Below are 13150 nucleotides of genomic sequence, written 5' to 3' on the forward strand. Positions count from 1 at the left end.
CAATCGGTATGTTTGATAAATTGAATAATTTGTTTCTGATTTTATTATAATTTTTTCTAGTATGAAGACTTCTTTTTCTACCTTAAAAGGTTACATTTGCCTTGGAATTTACAGAAGTACAGGCAAATATGAACCATATTTGCCAATGGCAACCAATGAAAAACTATTATTTTATTCAGTTAGGCAGAATGCCTTACCTTTTTTGTGGTTTAACTGCATAGTTTTTATTTAAAAGCTTTATTTTTTTGTTTGTTTTGGTTTCAGTGTCAGAATTTGAGAGTAAAACTAATGGTGTTAAACGTAGAGGAGTTCAGGAAGAGGAGTAGCATTTGCATAGCATATGTCCAGGTGATGACTGCTCAGCTGTAAGCAATTCAAATTACAAGGTGTCTTCATCTTTTAATAGCTACCATTACCTCACTAAATGATAGTAAGGAGCCACATTTTACTTGCTTTACTAAATGATATGTTGCAGCAAAAATTATTTATGACAGGCAGCAAAATCCTTCATTTTTAGTAGAGAAAAATACTTTTGAGGTTTCAGCGTAGCATCCAGAAGCAACCTTTACTGAGAAGTCCAAAGGACCACTGTAGAAGATACTCATGAAAGAATCATGCTTGTTGTGGGTTTCTCAGTGTTCTTCCATCATGAACCTAAATTACTACTCCAACTAGCTACACATTTGCTTTACTTTTTCTTCAGGTTCACCAAAACAAAGGGATAAAGTAGTTTTCCCTACTGATTAAAAAAAAAAAGTTACTGTTGCTATTTACTGAGGACTCATTCTCAGTTCCTTGCTAATTTTTTCTCTGCCCCAATACTTATGATTTTGTTTGCTCACTAGACTGCCTATTGCTTGTCTCACCAGTAGGTACTATAGTTAATAGTCAAATGCTTTAGAGTTGATCAAAATGTAAGCATGCCTTAAGAATAAAATCAACAATTTTAGACAGCTAACAAAATATTTAAATCTTTGTTCTCCTAATTCAGCCATGAATCAATTAGGACATAAGGATGGTAGATAATTAAAGATACAGGAAAATCAAGATGAATTTAAATAACACCAGGATGTTAGCTTTTAAAATTTAATAGTGGTGTCAACTCTCAGAAGGTTGTTATTGGTGGGAGAGTCTGCACTGTGTGAATGGAGGTTTCTCTCCTTGGATTCTCTGGAAGAAGATTTGTGTGGGCATCCAGACAGCTGAAAGGAAAGTAGCAAGTGCAAAGCAGTTTACTAAAAGGAAAGTATGTCTTAAAGTGGAAGAGTGGGCAAGTTCTGCAAGGTGGAACTGGCTTTGGTTGTGTAAGGATTGGATAGTGGTTGTGTCACTCGGCTTGGAGGAGCTATAATGCGCAATTGGGTGGGCTCTAATGGAGGCTGCTTCCAGTTATTTGGGGAACTCCACCCACAGGTTGGGAGGGGGCATTTTTGGCCCAGCAAGGTTTGTATCAGAATGCTTTTCTGTATCTGAAGGGCTATAACCTCGATGCAAATGCATTATAACAAGGTTAGGAGTTACTCAGGGGCAGAGGTGGGAAAGGAGAGCGCATGCTCTGCACCTGTGGCTCTTGATTTGTCAGCCCCAAGGTCTTGGAAGCCACAAGATCTGGATGTTGTGTCTCTGGGCATTTATTGTGTAGCTTATTTATCACCATCCTTGCCTCCAGCTTATTTCTCTATCATTCTTCAAGGACTTGAGACTCTACCTTTGGATGTTCCTTCCACTGCTGTTATCTAGCTTCAACCTAACAGTTATGTTGTTTGTTATAACCATTTTTAAAAGGTTATATTGTTTCATTGGATTTTTTTTTGGAATGGATACACTCAGATCATATAAGAAAATTTTATTTGCTATCAAGTATTTATCTGTAATTTAATTTTAGCTGTTAAGTATTGGCCAGTACATTTTCATATATTTTATTAAATTTCTCTAAATTGTCTTATTACTTTGAGAGCTTTACAATCGTATTGTCATGTGTAAATAGAGTAAGTGTGAACTGTTAGCACATTAAAGCCATGTTGGAAGACAATTTAACAATAAAATTCATTCATAATCCCTAGAAGTTAGCGTGTTTTATCTTTTTCTCTTGTTATAATTTACATTTATGCAAATATTTTAAAAGAATTACATGTAACTATAGTAGATATGGACCCGTTTACAAACAAAGATTTTAACTGTTCATTTTCTATGAAAAACTCAGTTTGCATTTTGCATTTTGCATTTCATTCATTTCTGCTATTGCAGTGGGTTGGGGCTGGAATTAATTAGGTAATCTCTGTCCCTCCTGGTGTTTCTTCTCTCTCTGGTTTATGCCAGAGTTCTAGGGTCTTACCCAGTTGTGTGTGTGTGGCAGCAGTGACTTTACCTGTTCTAGATTATATCCTGTGTTCTCAGAAGTATGGCTCTTTTAGTTCTGGCAATCCTCTGTCACTTCATTGCCAAACTTGGAACATGGGGATTATTCGAAAGACTGCATTTCTGCTTATGGTACCATTTATTTCTTTCTTGAGTTTTATTTCCTTTCTCTCTGGTACTGTTAGAAAGCAGAAAACACTTTATCTTTTCTCAGGACCTAAAACTTCTATTTCTTGCTTTTCTTTAATTTTGTTGCAAACAGGGAGAGTGAGAGGTTGAGAGGGAGGGTGAGTCTTGTCCCCCAAATCAGCATTAGGTTGGAAGTCTTAATGGTAGTAACGGACAATTGAGTGTTGAGTGTAGGCTAATTATTTCCATCTTCTTCTATGTCCCCTGAATTTTAACCTCTACTGCATTTAACTTCTATGGCAGATCACACCTTGGAGTAGCTTTGGGGTTAAACGAGAATGGATAGGGGCAGCTGCTCCTGGGCAACAACTAATGGAAGGGAAAGGAAAAGGAAGGGAAGAGAAAATTTCCGACTAATGGAATTGTGAGGGAAGATGAGACCTGGTTGCAGGAGAGTTTTTCTGTTCAGTCAGGCACAGTGTGGTTTAGTAACTTTGTCTATTCCAACACGCATACATGCAAACTTAATAGAAACCTATTAGAGCACAAATGCCATTGTGCTGCAGATTCTTTTTGAAGTGCGTCAGCAAATAATAAAACTTGAACCATGGTGGCTGAGTGAGTAATACCTCGCCAAATATCTGTGTGCATCCCTTGCAGTTAGATGGGAGACCATGTGTCTAATTCGGATGATGGGCAGAAATGATGCATGCAAATTATAGACCTGACCAGGCATAGTTCTTTAGGACTTCTAACTAGTTTTCTACTGCCACAGCAATCCTGGAAGCCATGAATTGAGATAGAAAGAGCTTGAATACCTGAGTTACCACATGAAAGACAGTAGCTTTTAAAGATTCCCTAACTAATATGAAGAGGTGATTAAAAAAAATAACCCAAACTTGAGTATCTTAGGCTACTAATACTTGGGGGTGTATTTGCTATTGTAGCATCGGCTACGCCAGTCTAGCTAATGTAGTTTGGAAGGTAAAATGAGTATTCTTTGCAACTGCCATTCTAGCACATGAATCTTTGTATCGTAAAAATATTTACTACAAAGGTTCTTTTCTTTAAAAAGCAAAGTGATGTCTATTCTTTTGTTCTAAAGTTATGAATCACTTACTATATAGGATAGGTTCTTGACAGAGAAACTAAAAGCCAAATTTTTAGGCATTTCTGCCAATTGAATAAAGTCTTTATCTTGAGATAAAGACAAAGCATGTTAGAAATTATAACTTAGTGGAGAAATATGATTCTATTAGAAAAAACAAAAGATTTATGAATAATGTTTTGATGATGTGTCTATTCCATAAAATAAGGTTTTCTCAAGATCTGGAGGTCATTCAGATAGAGGTAGTTTTTTCGTTATTAAAAATTGATTTAAGTGTTCTTTATTATCTCAGTAAAGTTCAACATCTAATATAGAGAAGTCTTACATGAAAGCTCATATTTTATTATTATCTGGGGTGGCTGTTGCCCAAAACCTGAAAGATAACAGTTTAGAGGATCTCAATGTTTTGGGATATAGAAAGCCTTAGTTCCTTTAATCAGTTTCTAAGTGATAAGAATTCAATTCAGGAAGTTAATATTTTTCTCTGAATGAGAATTTAGATTTCTGATTCCTCTCCTGCCTCCTTTCTTTTCTTTTTTCCTTCCTTTCCTTTCTTCCTCTTTATATTCCTTTAAACTTAAAGGAGTTTATTCTCTCTTTTCATAAACACTTAAAATTAAGGTCCTACAAAATATTTTTAAAGTATTTGAAATAATCTTTGTAAATCCATCAGTTTTTCCCACTGAAATTGTCTTTACAATATTAAAACAATGTTAGAAGTATATTCAGGGGCTCTTCCAGCTTCTCACACTGTTGTTATTTCTGTGACTTCTGTTTTTTTTTTTTTTTAAGATTTTATTTATTTATTCATGAGAGACACAGAAAGAGAGAGAGAGAGGCAGAGACACAGGCAGAGGGAGAAGCAGGCTCCCTGCAGGAGCCCGATGTGGGACTCGATCCCAGGACTCAAGGATCACGTCCTGGGCTGAAGGCAGACCCTAAACCGCTGAGCCACCCAGGGATCTCTGTAACCTCTGTTTTATTCACAATATAATTTATTTATTATTTAGAACTCAGGCAATTGATTTATGTTCTCTTATTTTGGTAAAGTCATCTTATCTTTCTAAAAGTTTATACTAAAATCTCATTACAACTTACAGAGATATTTAGAACAAATTGGAAAGCATCCCTTTAAAGTTATTTAACAAGAATTGTAGCTGTATTTTTGCAAATACTATAATTAGAATTTTGGGGATCTATGGTAAGTAGTGAGTGGGAATTTAAGCAAGAGGGTTATTTTATGACAACTGTGGGAAAAGGAATAAGCCAACTGCTGGTGACAAAATACAATTTAATGCCAGAATTTAATACCTCTAACCTTCCCTTATAACTTATCAGATTTACAGTATATATCTAGTGACAGACATATTAATAGGAAGGAGTAGTGGTGGTAGTAGAATGTTAATACTGAAGTTAGCCCTTGAGATGAAATCACACATAGTCACAGTTACCTTTTTAAAGATCCTCAGATAGGCAATAAGTCATCAAGACAATTGTTTTTGTTTGTTTTTCTTTGCATTTGGTAGGACTTCTCCTTCCCTGGGATATGGGGAACAAGTTCAATATGTGGATCTCTCTCTCTCTCTCCCTCTTCTCCTTTTCCCAGCCCCCCAACCCATCCCACATCCTTTCTTTGGCCTGATGCATTATTCCGAGAAACAACATTTCCAGGTCAATGAGAAGACCTGCGGCTCCAGAGGTCAATGTAGAGACAGCAGGAAGAGAAATTGGCATCACTTAGCAGTCACAACTTTCATTTCTTTATTCCTATTTAATACATTAAGCTGAAACTGTGAGCAAGTAAGAAATGAGGTGGACAGCTTGCCCTTCTAGTCCAAGGATTGGTCAGTCTCTCTTTCTGTCTTGGGCACTGCTCACTGCTGGCCAGTATATCTTGTGACCTCTGCTCATGATGCTTTACAGTGTATTGGTGTCATTTTATGGTCAGTGTATAGTGGTCTGCAGCCAGCTCCATACACTCTGGAGAGATGTAGACAGTTGATTCTCAGCTTTAGTTTGGTGGACCAGTTTTGCATGCTGACTAAAGTTTTGGGGACCATGACTGTACTATGGACACTATGACTACCGGTCACCAGTCAAATCAGCGATATTAAAATTGGTTACAATTATGTAATAATTCACTAGATGACTGGTTATATAACCTTTTATGAATTATATAATTCTAAGGTGATGCATTTCCGAACCTGTTGACATGTAGTAAACACTTTTGAAAGAAAAAAAGATGCTTACCAGCAAAGAATATTTATGGCTGAAACCCAGTTTTAAACACAACAGACACATTTCTACTGCATATTAAAATAAAGGATGAGGGACACCTGGGTGGCTCAGTGGTTGAGCATCTGCCTTTGGCTTAGGTCATGATCATGGGGCCCTGGGATTGAGTCCCACATCAGGCTCCCCATGGGGAGCCTGCTTCTCCCTCTGCCTAGGTCTCTGTGTTCTCATAAATAAATAAATAAAATTATAGGGTAGCTCAGTTACTCTATCCCCTCACTCCCCTCCCCTCCAGCAACCCTCAGTTTGTTTCCTATAGTTAAGAGTCTCTTATGGTTTGTCTCCCTCTCTCATTTTGTCTGATTTTATTTTTCCCTCCCTTCCCCTATGATCCTCTGTTTTGTTTTTTAAATGCCATATACTAGTGGAATCATATGATAATTATCTTTATCTGATATACAAGAGCTTTTTTAGTGCTGCCCTTTCTTTCATACTCATTTTCATTTTTCTTAAGTATTTCTTGAGTACATAATTTTTTTTTCTTCATCTCTGTTTTTACCACCACCTACCTCATCTCTTGCCTGGATTTTTAAGTCAACTCCTTATAGTGACAGAGGCCCTCCTTAGATTTCACTTTAGGAGAGAACCACCCATAAAGAGTATAGTTAACTGATGTTGCCTCCAGGATTGACTTCTAACAGCTCTGGCCAATGACTAATCACAGAAGGGGTGGTTGGACTTGGTCTGCTATGACCAGTGTGGAACTACTCCATGCGCGATCTTCACCCTGAAGCTCTTTGTTGGGCTGAGTGAGACTTTGTCACTCAGTGTAATGTTCTTCCTACTTAATCCTTCTTGCTGACATTTCCTTTTCAAAAGTTTCAGACTTATGTTGCAGTCTGAAATATTTCTCTGGATATTCCAACTCCTGTTTTTTATTTTATTTTATTTTTCATATGCATTAACCTTGATAAATTCCTTGTGTTTCTAATCCATCTTGGCATCTGCTTCTTGGAAGACCTGAACTAACATGCTTTTAGACTGCTCTCCCATTATCCATTCTTGTTTCCCTTCAAATTTCATGATGCGGTGAGAATATTGTTATGTTTACCCTGTCATTTCTTGGTTAAAACCTTTCATTGGCTTCCTGTTGTTCCCAAGACAGTGATTAAAATCATTAACATGGTGTATAAAGCCCTGCCAATTCTGGCTCTGCCTCCCACTCCAAGCTCATCTTGTCCCAAGCTTTACACTGGTTTTCATTTAGTTTCTTGAATGATCTCTTCTTCTCCCACCTGCGCTCTTCTCACCTTTGTTAACTTCCTTTAATTTTTAAAGATACAGCTGATACATTTCTTGCTTAGAGAAGTTCTATCTGATATCAGGGGCTATATCATGTCTTCATGTTTTAAACTATCATAATGATATGTATATTTCCATCATAAAATCTATCATAGCTCTGATTTAACATTTAACATTTATTCATAGCACACTGATTAGAAATTAGCCCTCCCTTCCAATGAATTGAGAACTTCATGATGTGCTTTTGCTTTCTGGTTCAGAAATGGTTGTCTTCTAATTGTGTCCTCGCATGGCAGAGGGGCAAGGGAGTTCTCTGGATTCTTTTTTATGGGGATTAATATCCCATTCATGAATGCTCTGCCCTCATGATCTCATTACTTCCCAAAAGTTCCACATTTTCATATCATCATATTGAAGATTAGGGTTCATCATGTGACTTTTGAGGCACACAAATATTCAGTCTATGGCAATAACAAAGCTTTGATTACAAACCTGAAATTATCTGGGTTCTAATACATCTTTCATTGGGCCTAGACTTGAGTCCTATTAAATCTAGTACTAAGCACTAAATATGCAGCCCATTTGTAATATGTTATATGTTTTGATGGCAGAATTTTTATATTCCTAAATAGTAGCCCAATGTCAATAGCAAATTCACAGTCTGGTTTTGCTGTCCTTTTCTGAACTGACTGCTGGTCTGGAAATCAAATCTCAAATTAGTGGTATTTACTCATGCCCAACTATATATATTATGCTCAAAAGAAATAATAAGCTTTAGATAAAGGACTGAAATTTCTGGGTAGTCTTTAAACAAAACTGCAATCTATTTTTTTGAGAAGTCTCATTCAAGATAAAAAAACATATAATTAGGAGATAGGCTTCAATTTCCAGAAATAATCTTTAGTAACTGATTGAAGAATGTCTATTTGAAGAATACATAATAATTTGAAATTACAATTTGTTTAATATTGATTCCTTTGAACATGCAGCAGATTACCAGCTTAGGTCTTAAATCCTATACAGATGTTCCCTCACATTCTGTTTACATTCAAGCCAGCCAGCCCCCCTATTAACTTCTTGCCAATTTTGATGTATTTATGTATGTGTGTGCACATAAGATGTGTAGCTCAAATTTACATTTCCAATAAAAAATATGCTTGGACACCCATAATGTTTAGATAAAAGAAGTCATTATCTAAAATATGTTTTCTAGTAAAAATAAAAAATCATGACTGCTTGAATATAATATAAAAGTGTATGTGATGGAAAATCTTAGTACCATAAGTTACCCCTAAATGCTAAATTGTTGTTTACTATTCCTGCGTAAGTGGCAGGACATATAGTGATTAAAATCTAGGGTTTAGAAATTAGGCCAGCTTTAGTTAAAATCACTTTTTGCTTACGTGACCTTGGGTGGTTTAGCTAATATCATCGGCTAATCTTTTTTTTATCAAAAAATGGGGATATATTAGGACTATTCTTATAGAAATATAATAGAGCTTAAATGGGACACTGCATGAAAAAAACTTAGCCTAGTTCCTGGAACATAATATGCTTGCAATTAAAGTTATTAATATTTTTATTAACTCTTCAAAAAAGATTTCCAATCTTTTTCTACAATAGTGATTAGATTTATCATTCTGAAACCTCAGGTTCCTCTAAATTTTCTCTATATTCTTTTTTCTTCTATTTCATTAATTTATTTATAGGAACAGTATAAGTATATAGAGTATGGATTAAGTAGCCCAGAACAAAATAGAAGTTGATTCTCTCTTATATAATTAGTCCAGAAGTAGGTGGATGGTCCAACGCAATAATTAGCCCTGTTCAATGAGGTCATCTAGGAGTCTGATTTCCTTTCATTTTGTTTTACACTATCTCTTAGGATGAGATCTTCTCTAACATGGCTGGAGCTGCTTTACTAGCACCTTGCCCATGTCCTAGCGTTTAAGAAGGAAAAGAGAAAGTAGAGATCAAGGATCTTTTGTCTTTTAGAGGATTGACCTCCGGTTGGCATATTTCTATCCACATCCAGCTGTTTGAATGTAGTCACATGGGGACATCTGTATGTAAGGAAGGATACAAAAGATAATCTCTAGTTGTGTGACCTTGTGCTAGGAAAAAAGCAGAGGTTCTATTACTAAAGTGAAAGGGACAGATAGTCTCTGCCACAAATAATGTGATATAGTGCAAGAGTGCTGTTGGACCAGGGCCAACACAACTGGGAATATGACAATATGACTTGAATCAGTTCAAAGCAGTCTTATCACTTTGAGTTTCCACAGGTCTCCACTTTCTCTAGGTTTCACTGTCTTACTGCTTTATTTTATTATTTAATTTAATTTAATTTAATTTAATTTAATTTTATTTTATATTTTATTTATTTTAAAGATTTTATTTATCCACGAGACACACACACACACACACACACACACACACAGAGGCAGAGACACAGGCAGAGGAAGAAGCAGGCTCCATGCAGGGAGCCGGAAGTGGGAGTCTATCCCAGGACTCCAGGATCACGCCCTGGACTGAAGGTGGCGCTAAACTGCTGAGCCACCAGGGGATCCCACCTGTCGTACTGCTTTATAGTGCCTAGAATATTCCTTAATCCTTCATCATATGACATAACAATAATTAACATTTATGGAGCCCATGCTAGGTGCTAAACACTAAATATTTTACATGTGTCATCTCATTTATGTATTCATATATTCTCAACTCTGTGAAGTAGGTACTATTATTACTCTCACTTTACAGACAAGGAAACTGACACATGGAAAAGTCAAGTAATTTGTACTGTTGACACTTGATGTTGGCCTTCTTAACTTTACAGCTCAAATGTTGGTGTGAAGAGTAGCAACTAATTTAGCCCCTTAACTGAAAGTTTTAATTTCTTATTTCTGTTGTAGTAAATTACTACAAGCTTGTTGGCTTAAGTCACACGTGTTTATTATCTTACAGTTTTGGACGTCAGGAATACGAAATAGTCTCATGCGACTAAATTCAAGATGTTGGCAGGGCTCATTCCTTCTGGAGGTCCTTGAGGAGAAGAGGCTTCCCTTGCCTTTCCAGTTTCTAGAGGCCACCTACATTCTTTTCTTGTGTCCCCCGCCTTCCCGACCTCTAGTCCTCATCAGTGAAGCTATCCCATTGCTCCAAAATTTGCTTCCATTATCACATCTCCTTATTCCTTTCCTGCTTCCCTCTTTTACTTGTAAGGACCTGGTAATTACATACAGGCCCACCTGGATAATGCAGGATACTCATCCTGTCTCAAAATCCTTAATCACATCTGCAAAGTCCCTTTTGCCGTGTAAGGTAACATTTTCACAAGTTCCAGGGGTTTAGATATGGACATCTTTTAGGAGCCATTATTCTGCTTACCACAAATGCTTTTTTGAAGGATGTCATTGACTTATTAACAAATCCAATGGAATTCCTCAGGCTTTACCATCCTTGACCTACCTGTAACGTTTGTTATTATTGTCTACTACATACTCTTATACCCACCCTTAATTTCTTAATTACAACTTGCCTGAATTTCTGCTCTCTTTGATGATGACTTTTGTCTTTTTTACTCCTTCTCTTCTCCCCTTCAATGTAGATGTTTCTCAAGGACCTGCTTTAATTCTTTACTCTTCTCAGTGTATACCCTGCTTTGGTATCCTCTTATATCTAATTTTATAACAGAATCTGTAACCAATGTAACACATTTGTGTCCCTGACCCTGGTTTTGCTCTTGAATTTTAATGAAACATTTTAAAAATGTCTGCTAGATATCTTCCCCTGACTATTCTGACCTTTCAGATTCAGCTTTTCAAACTGAAATTATGACTGACCCTTAGAGCTGATGTTCCCCTGTATTTACTATTTTTGTTGATGATCCTTAATCTTCACAGTCATTTGTCTCATGAAGTTGTATTCTCTTATACTTGTCTAGCTCACTTGTTTCTCAAAATGTATGGATTCTATTTGTATAATATGTAATTTTCATTCCCCCATTTGCTGCATTTCCATTGCCATTCTTATAGTTCTCTTGCCAGTTGTATTTTATCATCATGCCAATTTATTTTATATACTGCCACCAGATTTACCTGTGTAAAACTGAGCCCCTGTCTTATTAAACCCTTGTTTATGGAATTGTCTAACTTTCCAGAACCTCCTTTTTCTACCTTCAACATTATCTATTCCTATATGCATTTTAATAGTTTTCGTTTCTGGCAAATTGGACTCTTTGTTTCCTGCTCATCATGTACTTTTAAATCTCTCCCCTCTTCCTCATTATTTTTTTATATTTGGAACATCTTTCTTAACTATTTAAATTTATCTAAACCCTACCCATTCTTTAGAATATACTAAATACACTATTTCTATCAAGAGGCCTTCTGATAGTTTTTAAATTATAATATATTTATCCATCTTTTATTAATTTAACACCTTTTACTCATTTGTACAATTATTTTTTAAACTATCATCAAGTAGAAGATTGTATTTTGCTCATCGCCCAATACAGGTGTTTAAGAAATATTCCTAAAGGCATGAATCTATAAAATAAGAAGGTAGGACAAGAGCCATGATTTTCAACCTGGCGAATGAGAGGAGTATCAGAATCTCGCGTATGTATAATTGTTTCAAAAGGTATGTTAAGTCTTATAAAATACTTAGAAAAATGAAAAATCTACTTTTAAAGTTGAAATATTTGGAGAGGACATATTTTTGGCTATTACTGCCATATCTTGTAGCAAATGCCAGCCTGGACCTTGAAGCTGATTCCTTGGTTTTAGATTCTGGGAGGCTAGAAAATCCCTGTTCCTCATATTCTTCCTCTAAAAGGCTGAGAAATAATAATAGCTACCTTATAACATATGCAGAGCAGAATCTGGCATGTGATGTCTTTAATACATATATTCACAATTATTAGTTATCATTATTATTTCTTGAAAATAGTCATATTTTAAAAGGTTGGGAAGTACGGGATTAGCTGGTCTTTATCGTAACTGGATCCCTAGAGGTCTGTCATTTTTCACACCAAAATAACTTGGCCTGATCTCTGTCATCATATGGATTTATATACAGATAGTCAAAATTATAGCTATTTAATCTTTTTTATAAATATAATATTATTAGGCATTATGAGCTTTGAGATTTACTCATTTTGAGTCAGTTCTTACTGATTTTAGCTTTTTACAGTTTGTAGCATTAAGCTGTATAAAGAATAGAGGTAGATTTATTATTATTATGATGATGATGATGATAACAAATTCTCTCTCTCCATTGTCCATCTGGTTTAGATTATAGATCTATTCTATAGTACTTATAACTCTTATTTGTGTGTGCATATGTGTTTAGTGCATTAAATTCACACAAAATGTAACTAATTTTGCTATGTTTTATAGGTTGCTCACATTTGAGAAGACTACTTTTCTCCCTGTCCTGTTTTATTTGCTACTTTGAGTGAAATATTTTCATTTTTGTAATTTTTATGCCTGAGTTATGTGTCAACTAGACTAAATAGACCATATGAGGATGGATACTCTAGGAAGAAGTTGGGAAGCATCTGTTTACACTCTAAAAATATGCCAATGTTTGTTAGGTGAGTGAGCACTGCATTGCAAATAAGAAATCATCGGCTAAAATTTTCACCTTTAGAATAAAATTGCTACTGAAAGATACTTATTTGGTACATAGTCATACTATACATATTCATACTATAAGGAAAAGTATTGTTTTATCTATGCTGAAGTTGTTAGACTAAGTATGCAGTTATACCTAAAATCTCTATGTAAGAGATTAATGGAGTAATTATTATGGTATGAGGCAGTGAATAACGAAATGTAAACCTGAAGTTATTTTTTAAAAAAAATTAGTAAACATTTGTGTTGATGCTTTGCTACCTCATCAAGGCAAGACACAGTCTCTGTAAATATTTTCTTGTGATCAATTCAAATTCAAAATCTACTTATAGAAATGTAAATGTTAACAACCTGTTTGGTCTATATTGACTTCTTCACTTTC

The sequence above is a fragment of the Vulpes vulpes genome, chromosome 1 (assembly GCF_048418805.1).
Source record: "Vulpes vulpes isolate BD-2025 chromosome 1, VulVul3, whole genome shotgun sequence".
NCBI lineage: Eukaryota > Metazoa > Chordata > Mammalia > Carnivora > Canidae > Vulpes > Vulpes vulpes.